General features: G+C 40.6%; 1 non-coding gene across 1 annotated transcript; it reads right to left on the bottom strand.

Moving 5' to 3' along the window:
• Positions 1-18,083: 18,083 nt before the first annotated feature.
• On the bottom strand, positions 18,084-18,227 carry LOC116895018. Its single transcript, XR_004387204.1, has one exon. It is a non-coding gene; the product is annotated as a small nucleolar RNA SNORA48 (small nucleolar RNA).
• Positions 18,228-20,056: the final 1,829 nt, after the last annotated feature.

The raw sequence follows: 20,056 nt of genomic DNA, 5'->3' as shown, positions 1-20,056 counted from the left end.
TATATTTATTACATGTGGCAAATGTGCCAAGTATTTTAAAAAATATTATCTTTTCTAATATTAAAACCAAGTACATCAAACAAATATTTATTCTTTTTCAATTCTACTTTTTAGAGTTTTAAGTGAATAACAGTCATGGTAAGAGTTATATAGCCAGTAACAGACAGAATGACTCTCCTAACAAGGCCTGTGTCATGAGACATTTCTCAATAATTAAGAGCATTTTATTATTGGATAATTATCTTACCAACACTTACTAGAATATAAATCTCTTCTTTGCTAATAGGAAGTATTTTTCCAATAGTTATCTATTCCTATGAGAATCAGAGTCCCATGGGTAGCCTTACATTTTGGGAAAGAAAAATTTATAAAGATTGTGAAATACTAACATAATGGCAGGGAAATAGTTAATAATATATGACATCAGAATCCAAAGATAAACCAGCTACCTAATGGACCAGGAAACATTGATTGCACTGTGATGGTTAAGTGAAAATACTGGACAGATTGTACTCTAAAATCGTCGGTTGACTACAATGGCAATGTACTTTAGAAAAAGAGCAGGGCTGTCTGTGCATGCCAACGCTATTCAGCTGTTGCCTTGACTACTGCAATCTTGATATCCTGCTTTTCTGTACTCAAGCAACTACACTGGACCCAATAATCAACTTCTAACATTTGATCATGGTCTTCATTTTTATTAATACTCTCTTTTGATTTTTTACTGCATTAAACTTTGAGTTCTTAGATTCCTTGATCGGTCTATTGACATTGGCATATATGGGTCAGCTCTTGTCTACTGCTGACATCTGTGGAACTTAGCACTGGATACTTAATGGCATTCAGTGGAGAGCAACAACTGGAAACTAGTTCTGATCCTCCTCAGCCCCCAGAAACTAATACACCTATATAACGAAGTGACTCAAAAGTAGTATAACCAAATCTTTTATTCAATTAAAAAGGAAGGGCTGTGTCAGGTGTGCTGTGTATTCTGTGGCACCTGCACTAGAAGATTTTTGTCAGACAAACCAGTCATCTGGAAATAGAACCTTGTCTTAGTTAGGATTTTACTGCTGGGAATAGACACTATGACCAGGGCAAGTCTTATTGAGGACAACATTTAATTGGTGCTGGCTTACAGGTTCAGAGGTTCAGTCCATTATCATCAAGGTGGGAGCAGGGCAACTTCTAGGCAGACATGTTGCAGGCAGACCTGAGAGTTCTACTTCTTCATTCAAAGACTGCCAGTTGAAGACTGACTTCCAGGCAGCTAGGGTGAGGGTCTTAAGCCCAACCCACAGGGGCACACCTACTCCAACAAGGCCACACTTTGCAATGGTGCCAACCCTTGGGCCAAGCATATACAAACCATCACAAAGCTGTATAGAAAATATTATGATTCTATTAGATTTGACTGTAGGCATTTTTGGATACAATTTCTTGATTCACCATTGCTGTGAAAATTCCCAGTCAACTGTATGTCCTGACTCCTTGGGTTGGTGGTCATGGAATATATAAGAAAGATAGGTCATTGTCAACATAGTGGGCAAGCCAGCAAGCAACCAATCAGCATTGCTTAAGGGTCTCAGTTTCAGGTCCTGCCTCCAGGTTTCCAGGTTCCTGACCTGCTTGAGTTCCTCACTGCCTTGTATTCCCTCAGTAATGGATTGTGATCTGGACATGAAGAAAATCAAATATCCGTTTCTATACAGGGTTGGTTTTGGTTAGTATTTTATGAAAAGAACAGACAGAAATGTAGTGAAATGCTCCAAAGAAGTTATTTCTTATATGAAAGTATAGATTTATAAGACTTTTCTCACAAGCTAATTAGAAATCTGTCTTACTAGATATAATAAAGCTATTGTTGCTTTTGAAAAATTTTGAGAATTTGAGAAAACATACTTTATACTCTGTGTGTGTGTGTGTGTGTGTGTGTGTGTGTGTACAGAGAGTTGGAGAAAGAGATAGAAAAATCAAGAGGAAAGAGAAAGAGGAGAAGATAGAAAAGTATAAATAATCACATGAGTATGATTTCCTCTGTAGCTATTGTCTTTATTTCTGCATCTACTATTCTATTATTGAACATATACAAACATTTTTCTTGGCATTTCCCAAACCTCACATTATAACACCAAACAACACAGTAGAATACCTGTGTGTATTGCATTAACTAGTGCAAACAAATAGGGTTGTTTAACCACTCGTGAGAGCGCTCACTGAGATAAAGTAGAGATGTGAGCGATGCCTCAGCACTGAAAGGTCTGCTCTGCTCTGCTCCTGCAGAGGTCTAGATTTAGGTTCCCTTCTCCCATTTTACGTGGTTCACAAGAGATAAATCCCAAAGATCTTCTTTGTCTTTTGTCTGCATTTTTCAAGACCTGAAATGTTGACCTTGAAATTGTAATTGAGACAATGGTTGGTGTTGCTTAAGGGAGCTCTTCTTTAACCAAATAGAAATGAAAAAAAGAGATCATCAAAGACATATGAAAAATTACAACTTCAGCCCAACCTCAGGAAATTCAGTCATCATAATTTCCAAATCAGCAATTAATTCTGTAGGTTCTCACAATGGAAGGAAAAGAATATTCTTTCTGTAGATAACAATTGCATTTGGAAATTACCTTGGCATTGTAGATCCGGGATTGTGTTATAGACACGTCTCAAATGTCATTCGTTCACTGTCAATTCATGAGGAGAAACTGCTGGTTACACATTCTTAACCATAAATTTGCTTTGAAAAAAAAAATAAACCTTCAGCCACTTAGCGGCAGGCATTTCTTCCTTTATGTATGTAATAACCATTATTACTGGCTTCGTATTCAAGAGTTTTCCCTTTGGAAAATGATGAGAATCTCAAAGAGACTGACTGTGCAGAGCTGACATTGCCCTTTACAAAGTCTCCATTAGGTGTCTCATTTGGAAAATATGAAGCAAATGAACAAAGTACAGGTTTAATTTTGTTTCATTAGATTGTGAAGAAACCAACATGAATTAATTAGTGTTAACTACAACACGCTTCACTAATATCCTGCCAACACAAGGATTTCCTACAGAGCCAAGATGAGAGACATGTTCAAGATGATAAGGGAGAAATGTATGTGGGTTGGTGCAATTATTCCTACAATTACTGCTGCAAGCGATTTTAATTGAAAGGGGATTTTGCATTTGGGGGGTAATAAGCTCCATTAAGATCCTGGGCTAGACATTTAATTTTGCGTTAATGGCATAATTTTATGTTAAATGGATACAGATTCATTACTGAAGTTTATTTACTGCAATGATCTATACAGGCTTCAACATATTAAAATGACAAGTAGAGACTTGTGAAGGGTACCCCAGCCTTGCAGCCCTGCCTTGGGTTGAAATAATAGCAAGCGCAGAATTAGCCTAAGGCGGAAACCCAGCCATTGCTGCTAGGTGGAGAAGCTATGTCTCTGAGGTGTTCGTTGCCAAGGCACCGCGAGAAGCTTCGCTGTGTTCTGGGATCTAAGAAGATGGACCTTTTCTGATGAAAACGCACGCTGTATGTGTGAAGTGTCTTGCCAGCGTGAAGGTTGCTGTAATGCCGCATCGAGACAGAAATCCCAGTAATATTTGCAAATCAGTGGTAAATTCTGTCCTCCGGAGTTCCTACGGAGGAAAATACGCATACGTACAGAACAGAAAGTGCAGACAACCTGCAGGGCTAAACTGCATATTCTTGTCTCTATGGCTTATTAAAAAATTACACACTGTTGAGGATTGCTGGCCCTAACACCGTGCCACCTAAGCTTGCTCAGAAAGGTACATAATTCAGCACTTATCCCTTTCAAGTTACACTTCACTTGTCGCTCAGTAGTTGCTGTGACTTAAATGGCAGACCTTGAGTCCCCCCGCCACACCCACTGCACACACAAAGCTTTAAATGTGTCCTAATGGTTTGGCATTCACCTGTCACATGCCTAAGTCTTCAGAAAGCACAGCAGAACTCGATGACTTGGTCCCTCCTCTTCAGTTTCTAAAGATAAGGCTTACTTTTGTCAGGAAACATTATGTGCTAATCGTTTCCATGATGTAGAGTGACACTTTTGAGAAGGATTGGAAATTCACCAAAAAAGACTTAGAGAATATATTGGGCAGATATTGGACACACGGAGAATGAAGAATACTCCAGAATGAGCAGTGGTAGGAGGGATAGAAGTCACTTTAACATCTTTATAAGATTGTGGAGGAATTTTAACTCAGTATCATGGCTGATCTGGCAAGGGATCACATTCAAAGGCCTTCTAGGTATATGTGATCTGGTTGGAATATAGAAACAACATTAACACCAAGAAACAGAGGCAAGCACACCTCTTTTTTTAAGACTAGCTTGGTATAGAGCAAGTTTCAGGTAAAGAAAAGCTTAGGTCCATGTTCCGCTATGTTCATAGCAGTCTTATTTATAATAACCAGAGGCTGGAAATAACCCAGATTTCCCTCAATAGAGGAATGGATACAGACAGTGTGGTACATTTACACAATGGAGAATAATACTCAGCCATTAAAAACAATAATTTCATGAAATTCACAGCCAAAGGGATGGAACTAGAAAATATCATCCTGAATGAGGTAACCCAGTCACAAAAGGACACACATGGTATGTACTCACTGATAAGTGGATATTAGGATAAAAGCTTAGAATACCCATGATACAACTTACAGACCACATGAAGGTCAAGAAAAACAAAATGTGGGTTCCTCAGTCCTACTTAGAAGGGGAAAAAAATAATCATGGAAGGTTAAGGATGGGAGATACTTGGAGGAAGAGAGGAAGGGTAGAGGAATAAAAGAGGACAGGATTAGGTGTGATAGGAGATGGTCAAGATGTACAGAGGGCCAGGAAATTGAACAGAGGTGTGTAGCAATGAGGGATGAGGAACTGGAGGTGGTCACTAGAAGGTCCAAGATGACAGAAAAGGAAGAGATTCCCAGGACTCACTGGGGATGACATTAGCTGAAATGCCCAACAAAGGGGAGAGAGAACCTGTAGAGACCATATCCAGAGGTTAGGCCCCAGTTGAGGGATGGGGCCACCACCCGTCCGAGTGCCTACATCTTGAAATACATTTATTTCTTTTGAAAAGAAAAATGCCTAGGTCCAGCAGTAGTGGTACACATCTTTAATGCCAGCACTCAGGAGAAAGAGGCTTGTAGACCTCAGAATTCTCATCAGGTAGTTCCATCTAGTCAGTGAGTTGAGAGCCAGCCAGTGCATTAGAGAGGCGTTCATGGCAGTTCAGTTCAAGGAGTTCAGAGGCAGTTTTTACAGGAAAAGGTTTGCAGAGACAGGTTTCAGAGAGAACAAGCTAGAAGCACATGAAAACAGGATAAGCCAATGATTAAGAAGGAATCAGAAGATTACAATAGTTTCAGTTCAAACAGAGCAATTCAGTGGGCTGAGAGAAGCCAGATTGAATCAGTCAGCTTAGAAAGGAGGCGGGGCCAGAACGCCTGAGTTGAACCAGCCAGCAAGCATTCAGAAAGAGGTTTAAAAAAAGTGAGTTTAACCAGCAGTAAACCTATGAGACAATAATTAAGCCAAGCAAATAAAAGTTGTATTTACATAAGACAGCACGTAGAAGCAAGATCTCACATAGGAAACCCATAAGCAACATCATCAGGTGTTTGGTGGTTAAGACTTTGGGACATTTGGTGGCTGATAGAACAGACCAAAGTATGGGGAATATAGACACATTGTATTACCCCTGAAATTTGACATCTATTTTAGAGGCACAGATAAAGTTTTGTATCAAATTTACTTCCAAATGACACAAAAATCAATTTGAAGGTATGTGAATTTCAGTACTTGTAAACATTGTGCAATGCTTAGGTCAGGCTAATGATATGTATAAACCTTCTTATGGAAAAGATAATCAGCAACTTCTAAATCAACTTAATCAGCAAAAATTTAAAAGGTATGCTCGACAATGTCATTTTCAATTGCCAGCAGCTTCTCAGTTAGGGGTGGTGACCCATGAGCTACCACCCTTTCTTTCCATGTTGGAACATGGATCTTGTGCAGGCAATCATATCAGCTGCTTGTTAAGGAGTGCAGTAGTCCTATTATGTCCAGAAGACACTCACTTGCCCAAGTCTTTCTGTTCAACATTCCACACCTTTTTCTGTGATGGTCACTGAGCTTTGTGGGTATCAAGGATGACATGTGTTCCATTTGTGGCTGACCACTCAAAATTCACTTATTCTTTGCATTCTGACCAGTTGTGTTTCTGTGTTAGCCATTGTACACACACACACACACACACACACACACACACACACACACACACACGTGTGCGTGCTTGGGCAGGGAAAGAGAGAGAGAGAGAGAGAGAGAGAGAGAGAGAGAGAGAGAGAGAGAGAGAAGATAGATAGACAGACACAAATTGACAGAGAGACAGATAGACACAGACAAAAAAGCAGACTTTCTATGATGGGATCAAAGAGTGTCATTAATTTATGTTTATAGACATATGAAGTTAGAAAGCAATTCAATACTATATCCACATAGCAGAATAATTGTAATAGGCCTATAAGATAACCAACCACTAATTATTCTTGGCCAGCTTTGCAGTACCAGGCATGGGATCCTGGTGTTGAGCAGGCCTGCAATATCAAAATAAAATTTTTCATAACATTCATGCACCAATAGGCGTCTTTTCCCATGCCAGTCATTATTATAGCTCCCAGTGTTCGCAACTGTAAAACTGTTCATGAGTTTCTCTCCCAGTTACCTGAACAACATTTTCAGTACTACAACAGCTAGCTAGCAAAGGAAAACTTCCTGGTAGCACCAACATGAATTGATTTTGTCTTATGACCAAAGTGGATAGTATCCTCAACAGTAAAGCCTTACTACCCAGTAGGATGGGTAAGCAAAGGCAATGGCATGAGACTGTATAGGGGTGGGGGGTGAAATACTCTTAACCTACAACTCAAGGCTGCATATCTCACACCTGGAACTGAGATATTTATCTGGCAATCTATGGTTTTGGGGGAGAGAATCATCCTATTTGTAAGATGACTTCAGTTAGAGTCCCTTATAAGAATCTTCTCTGTGTGCATATGGGAGTCACTCCCCCCCCCACCTACCCCCTCTCACTGCATGTATGTATCCTTTCCCTGTCCTCATGTGTGTATAAACCTGTAGCTTATACATTTTCATATGGCTTTTCCAAGCATCCTTAGTGGTAGCTGTCCCTCTCAGCCTCTCCTCTGTTATACCATCACACCAACTTTTCACTGAAGTCTCAATTCTTATTATTCTTATTTTCCCTTCAGATCACCGGTTTTGTCCTGTCTACCCCACTCCTTTTCATTTTTCTCCCCCATCATTACCAACAGCCCTTTCCTGGTTTCCTGGGTTCTACAGGTACTCTAAGTTAAACCGGCAATTCTAAAGATTGCGTCCTAGGATCCGTACATTAGCAAGAATATCAGATATTTCTCTTTCATTGAGTTTCCTAACTCGAGTGTAATGTTTTTGTGTTCTTTGCATTTACCCGCTGTAGTCACAGCTACACTGAAGGACTACAAGTGCTGCTGCACATGTTTTGTGTGAACGACACCTTGAACTTCTGAGGTAAAGAAGGAAGAATGTCGTTGGTGTCTCCTACAGCAAGAGTGCGCTTCCCACAGAATAAGCTGTCAAAGTACGCTCTAAGACAGCAGCAGCATCTAGCGGTTTTACCAATGATACAGGAGAACTCTACCTCCCAATAGTTTACAGGTTTTGTTTTCATTTTTATTAAGTAAGATTGCTTTACATTCCTCTTCATATTGCTTCTCAGATTAATGTGTTGTTTTGAATGATATTTAATGTCCAGACTTTTTTACTTGCATGGTTATTTGTTATTTATTTCATGCTTAATTCTATTGTAGTCAGAAAGAAAACCTTACATGATTTATACACTTTCAGTTTTGTTTTTTTTTTAAAGATATGGTCTATGGTCTAAAGTGTAATCTATCTTAGTAAATGTTCCATGCAGGTAGAGAAGAACGTATTTGCTGTTGTCAGATGAAGTAAACTCCATATCAATTACAAAAAGTAGACTCAGTTTTACTCTGTCCATACGGCTTTATTATGGCTAAGTAGTGTCCACATCTACAACTATAATATTCAAACTTTCCTTTAATTTCTGCCTTATACACATTGATGTCTTGTTATTAGTTACATAGATAATAATGGTTACTATATATTATGAAACTATATATGCATTTAACATGGTGTAAAGATTTTTATTTTATAGATACCTTTGCCTTAAATTTTTTGTTTAGCATGGATGTTTTTATATACTCTTTTTAAACTTGGGTATCACATTATATTTCACCACCCATTTTTATTAATAATTTTTGAGATTATAGTATTACATCATTTTTCCTTCCAATTCCTTTCTCCAAACTCTTCCATAGATCCCTCATTACCCTCTTCAAATTCTTGTTCTATTTTTCAATGATTGTTACTACATTCAAATATATTTATATATATTCAAATACAACGTGCTCAGTCAGAATAATGTTGTTCATATGTATGTTTTTGGAGATGACCATTTGGTATTAGATAACCAAGTGGTTCAGTGTTCCCTGCAAAAAACAAAAACCTATTCCGCTATTATAGGTAAGAAACTTTACCGATCTTAACCTCTGAAGCATCTGGAGCAGATCTTTTGTACACAATAAATAGCTGAGATATACATTTGTATTCACTTTGACAATGTCTCTGTTTTAATGGATACATTTAGGTCACAGGTTTTCAAGGTTAATACTAAGACAGATCAACATCTACTGTGTTTGCTACTCTTTGCAACATATTGGTCTCTTTGCTCTTGTTTTTTTTTCTCCACCCCTTATTTATATACTTTAAATTGAACATTTTATATTGCTTCTTTTTCTCACTTTTTTTGATAACTCAGTTACAGTTCTATTTCTTTTCCATTACAGTTAGTATAGAATCAGTAATGAGCGTTTACAGCCCATTCAACTCCGACTTGAAGCAGTGCAATACTGTGACACAGACAGTTGATGTAGGTTCTAATGACAAAAATCATAATTATTGTCTTTTATCTCTTAATCTTTGCTCCTGACTCATTTCTTTAATATAGAAGCACATACATACATTTCTACACATAATTAAATACATTTTTCTTTTCTTTTCTTTTTTTTTCCTTTTTTTCGGAGCTGGGGACCGAACCCAGGGCCTTGCGCTTGCTAGGCAAGCGCTCTACCCCTGAGCTAAATCCCCAACCCCAATTAAATGCTTTTGCCTATCACTGTTTCATAGATTTTTATCTGTTACATAAATGAAGAAGAGGAAAGATTGTATCTTTTGCAATGTTGTATCTTTCTTTATGTTTCTTCATGCAGATCTTATTCTAATCCTTGATTTTTCTTTCCTCAGAAAACTTCCCTAACCAGTCACACTGGACTTCAGTGGGAGTGGCCTCTACTGTTGCAAAGAACTTGCTGAGGCTGTCCTGGTGACAGTCACTGGATCTCCCTGACGTTCTGCCTCACACTCTGTCCACTCTGCCTCTAGCAGTTCAGAAGTTACATTTCCGGTTTTCCTATGCCACACGTCTTTGTTTGGCAAATCCCACTGCCGAATTCCTGTTCCTTCTGTTCACCTTGCTTTTTCTCTTGTGATAAGAGGCAGTGCTTTGCTTTGTAAAATTATTTTCCTAGTAGCTCCAAGAATAGATGTTGCTGTTTCTGTCCAGTTTTTTGCTTCTTGTGGGGTCAGAGTGCTGACTTGCGAGCATCTTAAACATGAACTGGGAAAATGGAAAACCAAACATCAGTTACTTTCCTAAGCTGTAAGAGTGGAGGTTGTTTTCTGCTTACTGTTGTCTCCCAGGAAATGCAGGACATAGTAGATGAAATTTAGACCCTGAATATAATCTATATTGAATACCTCAGGAAGTTTTCAAGTTTGCTTCCATCTGGGCACTCTTCTTCCCTAATATATTTGGATTTTCTATATTCACTCCTATCAGATGAGAGAGTAGAGAGCATTCATCTATCACCTTTTCAAATCAGTCGGTGTCTAAGTCTGGTTGTTTCTTAAATCTAATATCTTATGATCTAAGGAGTAAATTCTTTAACTTACTATTTAGTACAATTTTATATACTATCTCTTCTAACTTCATCATCTCAAAATAATTCAAGTTTATTTCTGTTTGAGGATCCTCTTCTTCCACAATATATTAATTAGCCCAACTATTAATTTCACTTTCAAGAGAGACCTTCCACTTTATTCAACTGTAGTAAATATTTACTTCTATTTTTCTTTTAGTTGTATCTCTAAAAAAATAAATCTTAATTAGACCATGTATCCTTGCATTATACACATACACTCTACTTGGCAGGGAATAGGGAGGCAAAGTTTAGAACAGAGGCAGAAGGAACACCCATTCAGAGCCTACCCCACATGTGGCCCATACATATACAGCCACCCAATTAGACAAGATGGATGAAGCAAAGAAGTGCAGGCCGACAGGAGCTGGATGTAGATCTCTCCTGAGAGACACAGTCAGAGTACAGCAAATACATAGGCGAATGCCAGCAGCAAACCACTGAACTGAGAATGGGACCCCAGTTAAAGGAATCAGAGAAAGGACTGGAAGAGCTTGAAGGGGCTCGAGAGCCCATATGAACAACAATGCCAATCAACCAGAGCTTCCAGGGACTAAACCACTACCTAAAGACTATACATGGACTGACCCTGGGCTCCAACATCATAGGTAGCAATGAATATCCTAGTAAGCACCAGTGGATGGGGGAAGCCCTGGGTCCTGCTAAGACTGAACCCCCAGTGAACGTGATTGTTGGGGGAGGGTGGTAATGGGGGAGGATGGGAGGGAACACCGATATAGAAGGGAGGGGAGGGTTGGGGATGTTGGCCGGATACCGGGAAAGGAAATAACAATTGAAATGTAAATAAGAAATACTCAAGTTAATAAAGAAAAAAATTAGAAAAAAAAGAAACTTGCTTTCATATGGAACAGGTAACTGTAGCAACCAACATATTCTTCACTGTCTGTCATCACTCTAGCAGAATGGGTCAAAGGACTCTCTGATGTCCTGTTGATGCATGATACTGTTGTATGGACTCAGGAAAGAGACTGGATTCCTGGGATTGCTATGCAGAGGGCAGAGAGGGGACTTGGGATTCTCCATGTGACACTGTCCCCTTTCATCCTGTCTGTAGTTGTGATTTGGCTGCCTGCCATCAAAGAGGCTCAGAAAGCTGAGGATAGCTCTCAAGTACAATGACTGTGCTGTGTTTACAGCATTTCACTCATGGTGACAAATGTGATCTGGCCAGACCTCACTAGACCCTGAAGACCTTCCAGGTTTGTTTCATCATATTTTTCTTTATCCAAAAGTACAATCCCAAACACATGATTATCAGAAAACATGCTTACAAATTTAACCCTAAATTTGGTATGTGTTAGAATTAGAAAAAGACACATTTATGCATTTGTGCAGTGATGGTGTTTTCTGATTTCCTTTTCACGTGAATTATTGTCAGCCTGTTATACATAATATATCTTAGAATGCTCTGCATCTTTTGAACAGTTAAGTGTTCAATCCAAACTTCAGGAACACATGCATAGTTCCTTCTGTAAATTCATTGTTTTTCTTTCTGAGTGAGACACCATCTTACCATCATTTCTGATCTCTGTGATACTCTGTCTTCACCATTAAAGTAAGGCTTAGTCATTTCTCCATTTAATAAATATTGATTTTTTAACTTTTTCTGTTTTTCTATGTGACAATATTTCAAATTTCAAAATGATTATTTTAAACAACATACTCACGTGACTGAAATGTACAAAAACATAAGATAGCCTTGTGTATAGACGCTCTTCAGCCTGAGAGGAGAGGTCTTATTGATCCTTTTCATCTCTATCTGTTTCTCCCTCCTTTTTGTCCTTGCTACTGTAGGCTTTTAAAAACAATCTGCTTCCAGAACTATGGGTACCAGAGGCTGTCTGTCCTATATCCCAGAGGCACTGTGCAGTTTCACCTTGGACCAGGGATGTGGACTGTGGTATGCAGAGGTGGCAGTTTGTCCTGCGGCTTCAGGATGTCTGCACTCCTGGGTGCTCTAAGATCAAGGATCCACAAATGGAACCTCATAAAACTGCAAAGCTTTTGTAAAGCAAAAGTCACTGTCATTAGGACAAAACGTCAACCAACAGATTGGGAAAAGATCTTTACCAACCCTACATCTGATAGAGGGCTAATATCCAAAATATACAAAGAACTCAAGAAATTAGACTCCAGAGAGCCAAATAACCCTATTAAAAATGTAGTGCAGAGTTAACAACACATTCTTAGCTGAGGAATATCGAATGACTGAGAAGCACCTAAAGAAGTGTTCAACATCCTTAGTCATCAGGAAATGAAAATCAAAACAATCCTGAGATTCTACCTCACATCAGTCAGAATGGCTAAGATCAAAAACTCAGGTGACAAGTAAGGAAATATAGGAGCAGAGACTGATGGAAAGGCCATCCAGAGACTGCCTGCCCAGGAATCCATCCCATCTGCTGACACTAAACCCAGACACTATTTCTGTTGCTAAGAATTGCTTGCTTACGGGAGCCTGATACAGCTGTGTCCTCAGAGGGTCTGCTAGATCCTGACCAATACAGTGAAATGAGAAGCTTTCTGCCAGATTTATATAGTTAAAGCCAAAAGGTGTTTCCATATGGTCCCAGCATAAAAGGATGTTCTTTGAGGAAAAAAAAAAAACTCAGGTGATAGCAGATGATGGCGAGGATGTGGAGAAAGAGGAACACTCCTCCATTTTCGATGGGATTGCAAACTGGTACAAGCACTCTGGAAATAAGTCCGGAGGTTCCTGAGAAAACTGGACATTCCACTACCTGAGGACCCATCTATACCTCTCTTGGGCATATACCCAAAAGATGCTCCAACATACAACAAAGACACATGCTCCACTATGTTCATAGCAGCCTTATTTATAATAGCCAGAAGCTGGAAAGAAATCAGATGCTCTTCAACAGAGGAATGGATTCAAAAAATGTGGTACATCTACACAATGGAGTACTACTCAGCTATCAAAAACAATGACTTCATGAAATTCATAGGCAAATGGAATGAACTAGAAAATATTATCCTGAATGAGGTTATTCAATCACAGAAGAACACACTTGGTATGCACTCATTGATAAATGGATATTAGCCAAAAAGCTCGAATTACCCAAGATGCAACACACAGACCACAGGAAGTTCAAGAAGAAGGATGACCAAAAAGCTGATGCTCCCACTCCTTCTTAAAAGGGGAAAAATATCCATAGGAATAGATATGGAAGCAAAGTTTAGAGCAGCAACCCAAGGAATGGCCATTCAGAGCCTGACCCACATGTGGCCCATATATATTCAGCCACCAAAACTAGATAAGATTGATGAAGCTAGAAAATGCATGTGGAAAGGGACTGAATATAGATCTGTCCTAAGAGACTCATCCAGAGCATGTCCAATACAGAGGTCAAAGCTAGCAGCAAACCACCGAACTGAGAATAAGACCCCACTTGAGGGGAATTAGAGGAAGTATTGAAAGAATTGAAGGAGCCTGCAACCTGATAAAAACAACAATGCCAACCAACCAGAGCTTCCAGGGACAAACCACTACCGAAAGACTATACATGGACTGACCCAGAGCTCCAACTGCATATGTAGCAGAGAATAGCCTTGTTGGGGCACCAGGGGAAGGGAAAGCCCTTGTTCCTGCCAAGGTTGGATCCCCAGTGCTGGGGAATATGGGAAGGCAATAAAGGGGATGTATAGGGGGAATACCCGTATGGGGGAGGGGAAGGGGAGGGAATAGGGGCTTATGAATAAGAAACCGGGAAGGGGGATAATGTTTGAAATGTAAGTAAAAAAATATATCTAATAAAAAATTTCAAAAAAAGTCTAATGTTGGTCTTAATGATTATTAAAGATGATTGTCTATGGGTAAAGGGGTAAAATAGTCCTCAGATGTTCAACCACTCTTTTTATAAATCTATGAATTATAGAAGGTGATCACCTTTCCCAAATCTTCCTCCAGGGAAAAATATCTAAGGCTGATTTCTCTTTAACATGGCTTCATCTTGTGTCCATAATTAAATCTGAAGGATCCGTGATGAGACACCCGAGAACCAAATGAAGGCAGAAGACGCAGCTCAGAGTTAGAATGCTTTTATAGCACATATGAAGTCTTGAGTGAATTCCAAGCTCCACAGAAATCAAATCCAAAACAAATACAAAATTTAAGGAAGGCTGGTAAGATGGCTTGGCAGGCAAAACTCTAGTTACCCAAGCTCAATGTCCTGAGCTCAATCTCCAAAACTTATGACAGAAGGGGAAGGTGAGAATAAGCTCCCTAAAACTGTTCTCTGACTTCCACAGGAATGCTGTGCTGTAGAAACACACACACACACACACACACACACACACACACACACACACACACCACACACACAAACACACACAAACACACACACACCATATACATATAATAATAATTAGTGATGATAACTAATTAATAAATGTGATGCATGAGGAAGAGCAGCCAGGAAATGAAATGATTTAAAACAAAGTACAGTGCCCTATGAAACCTATTACACTATATAGGCTAGACATAATCAAGGCATGGCAAAATAATAGAAAAAAAAACAAAGAATTATAAATAAACTAATAAACAAGGACCAGAATGCTCCTGAAATAAATGATTCTTCTCGTAATGCTCCTTAAGTGGTCACAGGGAATATACAGGTGATGACACGTCTAATAGGAAGCAGATAAAATACAATTCTTACTGCAATGGACAAATATGCATTATTCTTATGCTTGGGTGTTCTGGGAGCACAGATACATGTAAACAGAGAAGGGGCTTTAAAACAGTCTCTGGGTGAGCTACGCCTGTCAGGAAGCTTGGGGGTTGGGAAATTGAGACTGTATAAAGCACTGTAAGTACCAGAGGAAAAACACTGAAATCCACACACTGGATAGAATTTTGAGAAGTTCTGGTTTCCAAAGACGAGATGTGGAAGACAGACACATAAACCCAGAAGGTTAAAAAAAATAATACCTAGCTTTCTGTGACTAAAATCCAAGGCTCCAAAAATTTGTATTACAGGCAACTGTTAAAACTTGCCATTAATTTTATTTATGTTTTAGTTAAAAGGCTAGCCTAAACAGAATGGGAAGTATGCATTTGGAAGATGAAAAAGGAGATTTCAAAGAGCAGCTCCATGACCTCGCTGAAGTTTCAGGGATGAGTGCATGTGAACGGTGGAGCCACTAAAGACCTCAAACTGTCAGACATGACTGATGAGTGGGGCAGCTTGGGAAGAGCTCTGGAATGGTGTCTAGGCTTCTGACCTAGATACATGGAAGGACGATAGAATGGACTTAAAATATGAAAGTCTGGATAAGAAATAATATCAACAGAGAGATGATTGACTGGAAGTCCTCTCCCTACAAGCCTGCTGACCTTTAAACACGGCAGAGTTTCAAAGAGCATTTGCTGAAGGGAGTTGAGATCCCAGTTGCTTGCTGCTGCTTCTGAGTTTACCGACAGTCTTTATTTTGCCAATAAGAAGTTCAAACCACTTTATTCCACTTAAACATAGCAGTAAGGTTAGACTTCACAGTCGGTGCCACTGAAACATACACGGTCTATACTTAGATTTAATGTTGGGTACTATGTAAACACATCTGAGATTACACCAGAGAAACAAAGATTTTGTAGAATGGAGAGGCCTACCAGAAAGAATGTGAACATTGAATCAGTTTACAGTCAAAGACACTGACTGCTAAAGATGGCATAGCCATGGATTTAGGAAGTGCAAAGCAGTCCCACCTGATGTGTGAGTTTACCTGTAAATTCATGTTCCCATGGTGCATGCCCACTTCAGTCTTCCCGACCTAAGACTCTGTCTCAAAGCGAATCCAAGAGATGGCTGAGTTCTACTCTCATTTACCATATTGATTTCAGCTCTTCACTTCATTTTAAGATTCCATCTCAACTTTACAGTTGACTTAGTCCATTTTATTGTGCTAAATCGAAACATGTAGTCTGAGTACTTTATGAAAAGGGACAGGGTATTCCTTGTGCTATGAACATGGAGAAGGTCCACAGACATGCACCTCTACCTGACAGAGAAAGCCGCTGCTTGCAAAAGAAGTAGGTAAGTCAGAAAATATACAAAGGAATGGGGAAGAGAGCCTTTAGTTCCTGCTTATGATAGCTCCCTCTTTTTAAAACTTTTTATTAATTCACATAGTGCAGCCCAGATCTCCCCATCACCCAGTCCTCTCATAGTCACCCTTTGTCTTTGTAATCTCCCCCCAAATAACACACACACACACACACACACACACACACACACACCACCACCACCACCACCACCACCACCACCAACAACAACAACAACAACAACAACAACAACAACAACCATACAGAAAACATGTCACTATGGAAACTGCAGTGTGTCACAGTGTGTCCCAGAGTATTGCCCTCTGTCCACACATCTTCACTTGCAGATGTTCATTGTAGTGAGTCACTGGTCTGGTTCATGATCTCTGGTTTCTGTGACTTCATCAATATTGGATCTCATCAGGATGCCTCCCAGTGATGCTATTGATGCCCTTTGTCATGGAGATCCTGGAGCTTTGGGAAAGCAGTACTGGCTCTCTCACGTGGCCCATGTCCGGAGGCAGGATCAAGTCCGGGTTACTCATCCACACTTACCCCACACCTCCAGAGCCAGCTCTTCTGTGATGCCCAGTTAAGGTGCAGGGCCCTCTTTCTCAAGACCTGCAGGCTGTGAGTGGTCAGGTCTGGTATCCTGCTATCACACCCTAAGGGATGGCTCACCCATGACACCAGCTTCAGGGACAGCTGCACTATACTGCCCAGGTGATATGCAGGGCCTGCTCTCTAAAATTCTATGGCCAGTAAAGGGGCAGAGATAGCTCTCCTAATCTCATGAACCCATGGCAAGCTCTCCCAGCTAATGCAAGTGGCAAAGGAATGGATCAGGGGAATGGCATTATATCACCTCTTGCCAGGTGAGTGGCAGGCCCAGTTCTAGTTTGCTGCCCAGAGAAGGTGGAAGGTCTGCTCTCCCAAGTGCTGTAGCTGGTGAAGGCAGAGACAGCTCACCCTTTCTCATGACCTCAGGGCACCACTGTGCCACCCAGGTGAGGTGAAGGGCCCACTCTTCCAGGTGACACAGGTGGCAAGCAGGGTTGGAGTGGGAGAGGCATCATCCCTGCATCCACACCGCTCTTAGCAGATGTATATTAACTCTGGTGTGCTGTCCAGGAGAGGTTCACCGTTTGCTCTCCCAAATGCTGCAGCTGGTGAGGAGGAGAGCTAACTCTTCCAAGTTCATGACCCTCTGAGCAGCTTTCTTCAATTGACAAATCTAGCAAGGAAAGGGAGAAGATCATCTCTGTGGCAAATGCCACCCCACAGCAGACAAGTGGAAGGGTCAGCTCTCTCACACTTATTTCCTGGAGACAAACTCATACCCAGCCCCACTACCAGCTCCAGCTCCCCTGTGCTGCTTGGGCACAGGTCTCAGTTGCCAGAGTACTACTGTTGAGAGATAGGACTGGCTCTCTAGAATGCCACAACCAGTGTGGGGTGGGGCCTGTTATTCCCAGCCATTGGATAACCACATAGTCCCCTATGGCCCCCAGTGGTGGGGCTCACCACTCACAGTAGGCTTCTCTGCACCCTCAAGACTCCAGTCCCATGGCTCTTTGGAACGCTCTACCTGTTTCCACTTACCTTTCTTTCCCATCCTACTAGCAGATACTCATGGATTGTGGTGGCTTGAACTGCAGGCTAGCCACGGGGGCTGGCAGGCCCCGGGGTGTAATCCTCCATTCATTCAGTGTGGAGTGGAGGTAAGCAAGTGTCCACAGCCCACTTGTGTCCTGTGCTGAAAGGCAAATCTGTGGGTAGCATGGCCACCATCTGCATGTCTCTGTCTTCCTCATCCCACAAAGGGATGCCTGCATTTGATTTAATTTGATTTTTATGAGTCCCAGGCATAAGATAGCCTTGGCCCTCAAGTCAGACATCAAACCAGGATGAACAAAGGACTGCCATCTGCTCTGCTCCTGACTGAGATAAGAACAACATCCCAGTCAAGGTGTGGCTTTGCCCATTGCCTGGAGGGAGAGTGGCTTAGTTTTGATAGAAATTACCTGGTTTTATAGAATGTACTGCAATCCCTGCTAAAATTCAGCCTCTACAATCTAAGCACTAAGATCCGACTAGTTCAACTTTGTGACACTGAGGACCGAGCTTCTAGCCCATGATATTGTGGAAATAGCCCGCAGCCAAACTCTAACATTCATCAAAATAGTTTTTTTCTTTGTAGGCTAAATAAAACTCTCATGGATTGACATCTATTTTTGATATTCTATAGAAAAAATGGGATCCAAAATCATGAAATAGAGATGCCCAAGATAGATTTCCAAAGTGAAGGAAAGGAAAAGGAAATATTTATGGAATGAATGAAAGATCATTATCATTTATCCCTGTTCACGGGGACAGAAGACAACTTCATTCACATGAAATTTCACTGAGAAGGTTGCAAGAATAAAGTCAGCTTCACATTTAGCTGACATTCTCAGCAGTAAAGCTCAGAACAGCCTCAGCCTCTGTCCTGTTGGTCTGTGTTCTCCCCTAAGCTCCTGAGTTTGTAATCCATACCCTGATCACCTTTCTTTATTAATCCGGAGCTCCTTTTGAATTGTTAATGTACTGGATATGACTTAACCTCTCTGGAATTACCATTCAAGGCCAAATGTAACAGGCAGGCAGTATTCACAAATTAACAAAATCCTAAGTATGGGTTGAATGGAAACAACAATAGACAAGACAAAATGGACTGGGGAAATCCCAGGAGACCTCAATCTCACAAGAAATACAGAAAGCTGGAAGCAAGAAAAATACTCTTCTTCAGGGACTAGTACACTAATAGATTATCCAACGCCAAGTGATTATCCCTAAAAACATATATACACATAACATATATATATATATATATATACATTATACACATAACATATTTACACATAACATTATACAGACTTGGTAGGTTGTTATCTAGGAATAGGAATGTATATACATCTACATATATGAATGTCACAACAGTTAATCATAAATAGAATCCTTGAATTTGAAGCAAGGCAGTGTATTTGGGTGAGTTTTGAAGAAGAAAAGGGAAGCAGTAATGATGTAATTGTATTATAATCTCAAATAGTAAAGGAAGTAATAAGTAATAAGTAAAATGTCTTAAGAACATTCTCCAGGTTCAGGTTAGTTGAGACTGCTGGTCCTCCTACAGGGTCCCCCTCCTCCTCAGCTTCTTCCAGCTTTTCCCTAATTCAACCACAGGGACAGCAGCTTCTGTGCATTGGTTGGGTGAATATCTGTGTCTGAATCAGCTGCCAGTTGGGTCTCTCAAAGGGCAGTCATGACAGACCCCTTTTCGTGAGCACTCTATAACCTCAGTAATGGTGTCAAGTCTTGGGGCCACCCCTCGCTCTAGATCCCACTTTGGGCCAGTGGCTGGATCTTCTTTTCCCCAGGCTCTTCTCCATTTCTGTCCCCACAGTTCTTTCAAACAGCAACAATTATGGGTCAGAGTTTTGACTGTGGGATAGTAACCCCATCCCTCACGTGATGCCCTGGCTTTCTGCTGAAGGTGAGCTCTACAAGTTCTCTCTCTCCACTGTAGGGCATTTCATCTAAGGTCTCTCACCTCCCAGGTCTCTGGTACATTCTGGACCCTTGAGATCTCTCAGATACTAGAACATCCACCAGGAAACATACACCAGCTGGTATAAGGCCCCCAACACATCTACAGCAGAGGACTGGTCAGAGGTCTGGACTCAGTCAGAGAAGATGCACCTAACCCTCAAAGGGCTGGAGACCCCAGGGATTTGGGAGTTCTGGTAGGATAGGGGTGTGGAGAGTGGGAACATTCTCATAGAGACA

This window comes from Rattus rattus, chromosome 2 (assembly GCF_011064425.1).
Source record: "Rattus rattus isolate New Zealand chromosome 2, Rrattus_CSIRO_v1, whole genome shotgun sequence".
NCBI lineage: Eukaryota > Metazoa > Chordata > Mammalia > Rodentia > Muridae > Rattus > Rattus rattus.
Note: the sequence above shows the minus strand (reverse complement) of the source record. Positions and strands in the feature narration are given on the sequence as shown.